Here is a 6,025-nt window from a genome sequence, read left to right as displayed (position 1 = left end):
CGGCTGATTGTTTGGTTTGATCGGCCAAGTATTTCTCATTCACACGTTTCAATTCCTTTTGGCATCGTTCAGTCATCTCATCTTTACTTTTAAATAATTGAAATATCGCTTCCTTCTGTCTTTCCAATTGTTCGTTAACGACTATAGGTTCTTTATGCTGCATAATCATTTTTCAGAGATTTTATCGAAACATTGGAAAAATAATCATTTACAATTGTATACTTTTTATATCATTAAATTGATTACCTTCTAATCTAGCAGTTTTGCTTTGAATTTGTATTACTTCTTGTTTCTCATTATAAATCTTGATATTGTTAACGAGTTCATTGCCAAAACTTAAAAGATCTTCTAAACGGGCGTCACTTTTTTCCAACTGCAGTTCAAGACCGGATTTGCCACTTTCTGCATCCCTATCAAAAGCAATTTGAAAAATTAATATTAATTATAAATAACAGAAAATCAACTTTTACTTTTAGCAGGAGATACTTGGGTACACTAAGTTCACTACACTATATTTGAGACTATATTCATTGGAAACCCAAATTCCTTACCAATTTCGGGATCTCCACACATACAAACAGCTGTCGGCAAAAAGGGAAAAGATTTTTTAAGCTATCAAAATACCTGTAGAAAGCTGGGAAATTTCATAGAGGAATTAATGGTTGATGTATAGACTACAGCCATGCCTATAATCAAATTCCAAAATTTCGGATCTTTCAATAATTCCAAGTCTAAAGCTTCTCTAAAAATGCGGCAATCGTTCTCTAACTAAGTAAATGAAAAAGTTTATTCCGCATTGGTCATTTACAGATGATTGAAATGATTGATCGATTGATTCAGCATGTCTAATGTACTAAAATTGATACAGTAAAATATTCTACTTAAAAGCAAAGTTGACCTATTTGTATCGTCTACGCTGTAAGTATTCAAATCCTTACAAGAGTGCCGGTAACGTAATGGAAAATGGCAAATGAGTTCTGGCAGACCACTAAGAACGCATTTGAGTCATTAGAGTGGATCCAAAGGCATCCGCAGTGTCTCATATCAATGGGACAGTAAAAGTGTTTAGTATTAAGTATGTAGGGTTCTTAACCCTAAGGAATACACTAACTTAACGGTATCTTAACTCCTTATTTAATCACTCCCTTTATGTACTTGCTGTATACTTGTTTACAGTTATGTCGTGACTTGCGATGAAAGTATTCTTCGCAAATGCTTCCTAGTTCTTCACACCAATAGAAAGGAATCGAAAGTTCAGTTAGCGGGCGTACTTTATCTTACTCGACGATAGTTGGCATTGTCAACTGTCGAAGCTATGGGGTTATACTATTTTATAGCCGTTTATGGGTAGTTATATATGTCAATAGCACAGACATTATCAAATGTAGTGTTGTTTCCATGTCTTTTTCGCTGGGACTCATGTGGGCTTGACTTAGTATCTATAAATAATCAAGTAATGTTGACGAATATGTATACATCAAGCAAAATGGTCCTTTTGCTCACACTACGTCATTTGGTAGTGAAGGAACATCGAGATCGGTGGAAAAGAAACTTTTATGCCATAGGACTCACTTGAAATCCTGTTGTGTTACCCGAAAAGTGTAAGTAAATGATGTAATATCTTTGCCAACAACCTAAATTAAAATATCCATATTGCTATATATAGATTTTTGCAAGAGTTTCTCGTGTTAGAAGAGGCTTTTGAATACACACTAGGAAAACCTGCTGTGAGTTACTTCTTATTGTTTTCCATGTTCTTGAGACGCTTTGTTGTACAACAAATGATGATTGAAATATTACTTTTAATACACTAAATAATGCTCTTATTTTGCTTGAACTTACTGTTTTCTTGTTTAACTTATTAAACTTTTATTATCAAATAAAACAAAATTTATAATTTCATAATTTTTTGTGTTTTTTTAAATTTTATTTTTAAGTAAATGTTTCACAAATTCCTTTTTGTAATTTTTAACCTTTTTAATTCCTTTTTTTAAATTTTTTTCGCAATTATTTATATCTTACAACTTCTTGTGTACTTGTGAAATGGCTTTGTTAAAACTAATTAAACTGCATTTAGTTTAATTTTCGCTAAAACCGTCACTGAATTAATTTTCCCTTCACATCGTTTATTAAAAAAAAATCCTTTTTGTTGAGAATGGAAAATGTACAGAGTTGAAATCAATAAATATAAACATCCCCGACAATGATAAAATTCCTTCCAACTATCATGAAAATCTCCCCGACCATGATAAAATTCCTTCCGACCATTATGAAAATCTCCCCGACCGTTATAAAAATTGCGTAAATATGATTTGTTTCTCTCTGGTAGGCAAGGTTGTAACGGCCGCGAACAAACCTTGGGTAGGGTGTCTGTCGGTCTGTGTCAACCGCAAGGAGCGGAATAACGGCATGCCGTTAGACAAATCATGCGATTTTGTGGTACCGCTAATAAATCGTATGATCTTGCGGGATATGTTTATTTTACTCTTCTCTGATTTCCTTGTTTACAAGTACAGGCAAAATCGTATGATTTTGCGGTACTCCTTTTTTTCCTGTTGCTTTTGCAAGCATAGACAAAATCGTATGATTTTGCGGGATCTATGCTTGCTCTTTTGAGAGTAGCGGCAAGCCGTTATAGAGAGAGCAACAGGAAGAAGAAGAAGGAAATTGAGTAAGAATGAGAAGTCTATCTGCTTTTTAATTTCAAGATAGCGAGAACTGTTTGGCATCTGGTGAAGTTCGGACGGGCTTTCGAGCTCAATATAAAACGGATAAATAAGAAATAATTGTGAAGACTATCCCTCAAGGGTAATAAAAAGGACTAGCATTAGCTTACTGTGAATATTAAAATTTACAAGGAAGTATGCATTACGATAATCAGCATAAATAATTAATTATCAATACAATAAAAAAGTTCATTAAAAAAAAAAGAAAGGAAAAAGTAAAAAAAATTAATTAAAAACCGAAAGCTACGTGAAGTGGTTGTTTTTTTTCGATTTTCTGAAATATGGGCTCAAACTGCAAATTGACCATAAAAAAAATGTCAAAAGAAAAGAAATAAATAGAAAAATACGCGAAAGAAAAATTTTGTGCAATTGAAGTTTGAAATAAATTAACTCGGAAAATATCGAAATTCAGAAAAAAGAATAAATTTTAATTAACACCTCAAAAGAAGGATAAATTTTAATTAGAACCTCAAAGTAAAGCGACAAAAGCGACGTGAATGACGTCAATGTGTCTTTAGTTAAAATTAGCAAAAGCTAAACCACAAAAATGAAGTCTAAACCGTGTTTTTATTAAAGAAAAGGAAAAAAAGGTGGAACAATTAGAAGAAGCATAAGAGAATCAAGGCAAGGGTAATGGCTGCACCGTTCTTTGAATACGTTTTTTTTGTCGAACAAGAAGCAAAAGGTTTTCTTATCAAGTGAATAACGTAGAAGATTATTGGTTAAAGGTGACCTTCATAAACAAATGGTTGCGAAGTATTGTGGAAAGTTTTAGCAGAACAATGTTTTATAATAAAAAGAAATAGCCAAGCGCATTTAATAAATTGTAAAGAAAAAAAATACACTCCAATAAGTTATGAAAAATTTAGAATTCTGCTTAATTCCATAAGCGAATCTGACATGTATAAACAAATGATTGTGAAACAAAAAAATGTCTACCTAAATGCCTTGATTGTAGCACTGATGTGCACCTGAACTATTATTACATTTTATCTTTTATTCGTGCGTTTAATAAATGATCGAAAAAAAACAAGGATCATTGTGTTTGCCTCAATCAAGATGTGTTAAGAGGAAGAAGAATAATTTTCCAGTAGCTTATGAATTACGTGCACCCACATGCACCTACATCCCAGCTGTGTTGTGATTGTGCCGACGACGTAAGACGAACTTCCTACTTCCTTGCCGTGGACAGGAGCCGCCGAAGGAGACAGCCACGACATCGCGAGAGGATTGTATTGTAAGTTACTTTAGTTATTTATTCCCCTGTTGTTTTGTATCCCCGATGAGTAGTTAAGCGCTACAGCTGCCACCGCTGTAGCTGAAAGAAGAAAGGGGGTGTGCATATGTAGGGCCGACGCCAGACGACGACCGACTGACTTACAGTGGACAGACAGACGGCAGACAACCGACGGGACTTTTCTTTTTATTTTATTTTTATTTCTTCGTCAGGAAAAGACAAATACTTAGCCGGCAATGAAAGTAACGAGTCTCATGACAAGGTCCCAACGAATATGCTGAACTCGTAGGATAACCTTTATAATTTTGATTTATGCTTATCCAATAACTTGGTAGTTTTAGGCCAGCAGCTTTCTAAGTGAATGATCGATTTCTGGAAGTGCGGTGCACTTAACACTCCTATTTAGTTGTTCCATAAATTTTTTGTTCTGATCGAAACTTTTCTACGTGTGCAGGAAAGCCTTTAGTTCTTGATCAATGTGGGTATTCAAGTCGTCAATCAATTTGGCAACTTTGTCTTTTTTTTTAGGTCGATTAGAAGATCGAGCGGGCGTCTGCCCATTCTTGTACCCAGCTAACATAATTCTATTTTGCTAACAGTAACATGAATATCTTTAAGAATCACCTAAACACTCAGTATAGTGTTCACGTATCATCTCACACGAACCTTAAAAAGTTATTTCCATCTAATATTTTTATATGGTAAAGATTTCGGCTATGCCCGAAGCATTGTAGTAGAGCAGTACAGTAAAAGTTTCTTATTCGCGGGGGATACAATGCTGCAAATACACGAGCCGTGAATAAGGAATAGTGATTTATATGGGATTATAGGGAATACGTTCCTAGGTGACAAAATAAAAAAAAAAAAAATTAAATAAATAAAAAAATCAATTTAATTGAATGCAAATGTGCATTTAGTTTTTCCCTCTCTAGGCAATTTGTTATTTGTGCAAATTACTTAGCTGAAATAAACTAGATTTAGGATTTTCGCAACAATACTGTACTCATTGAGTTATAAGGTTCCTTTCATATATAGCCGCGAATTTGGGAATGGGTCGCATTTTTTTCACCGGCGGATAGTGAATAAGGAACTTTTACTGTATATGTATTCCACGAATATCGTCATAGTCGTAGCAATCTTTCTTCGTGAACTAATAGCAATATTATATTGTACTTGAGAGACGAATCTTTTCAAAAATATTTACATTGCATTTACATACAATTGAAAGACCGCATTCAAAACAACAATTTTACGTACATCATTCATGAAAGCTTATTCAAATTATTTACTTATATTAAATCGGCTCTATATAAATGTTCAATTTAACTTACAATAATTTTTAAAAATACTAGAGGTAGTTTTAATTATTCAAAGAATTCAATTGTGAGGATTCATGATCTTTAAAGTCGAAAAAATTATTATCTTGCCAATATTTCAAACTAATTATGAGTTTTTACATACAATTCTTATTAATTGTATATTTACTTAGCAAAATATTGCAAATTAAAGGCTAGAACGCATTCCATTAAACTCTTGTCCTAACATCACACAACATTTTTATTGTTATAATTCCATGTTAAATATGTTGTTTAGAGTATTAAGCAAGCATTGCTTCTATATATTATAATGTTTCAACGTTAACTTTTTTTTTTATAATAAATGCATTAAAGGAGCATAACATTTTACGATTAACGATTTTGCGCTAAGACTAACAAACACTAAGGGCTTTTGCAGAACTATAAGTAAATCAGAAAAAAAGAAATATTGAAAACCATTTCAGCAAAGCCAAATATTATTTATCTGAATATTTTCGTTTGTATTCAAAGATTCGAATAAAACAGTCGTTCGATCACAGCCATCAACATTTGACCTAACTAACTTGAAACAAAATTCAATGTGAGGGTTCTAAAACCTTCACTTCATCAATCGTATCTATAAGAGCAAAATTGCAAAACGTATTATTCGTCGTAGTTAGTATAGAAAAATATCGGGCTATTCCGGTAATTTATTCTTTTCTCCAAATTACGTCTTCAGGAATCTAATAGCTGAAAAAACCCAAGTA

The 6,025-nt window shown here is 33.0% G+C and overlaps 1 pseudogene; it reads right to left on the bottom strand.

Moving 5' to 3' along the window:
- Positions 1–208: 208 nt before the first annotated feature.
- LOC119641781 overlaps positions 209–6,025 on the bottom strand; it is a 44,635-nt pseudogene continuing 38,818 nt past the window's right edge.

Source organism: Glossina fuscipes, unplaced genomic scaffold (assembly GCF_014805625.2).
Source record: "Glossina fuscipes isolate IAEA_lab_2018 unplaced genomic scaffold, Yale_Gfus_2 177, whole genome shotgun sequence".
NCBI lineage: Eukaryota > Metazoa > Arthropoda > Insecta > Diptera > Glossinidae > Glossina > Glossina fuscipes.
The sequence above is the reverse complement of the archived record's forward strand: the minus strand, read 5'-3'. Positions and strand labels throughout refer to the sequence as shown.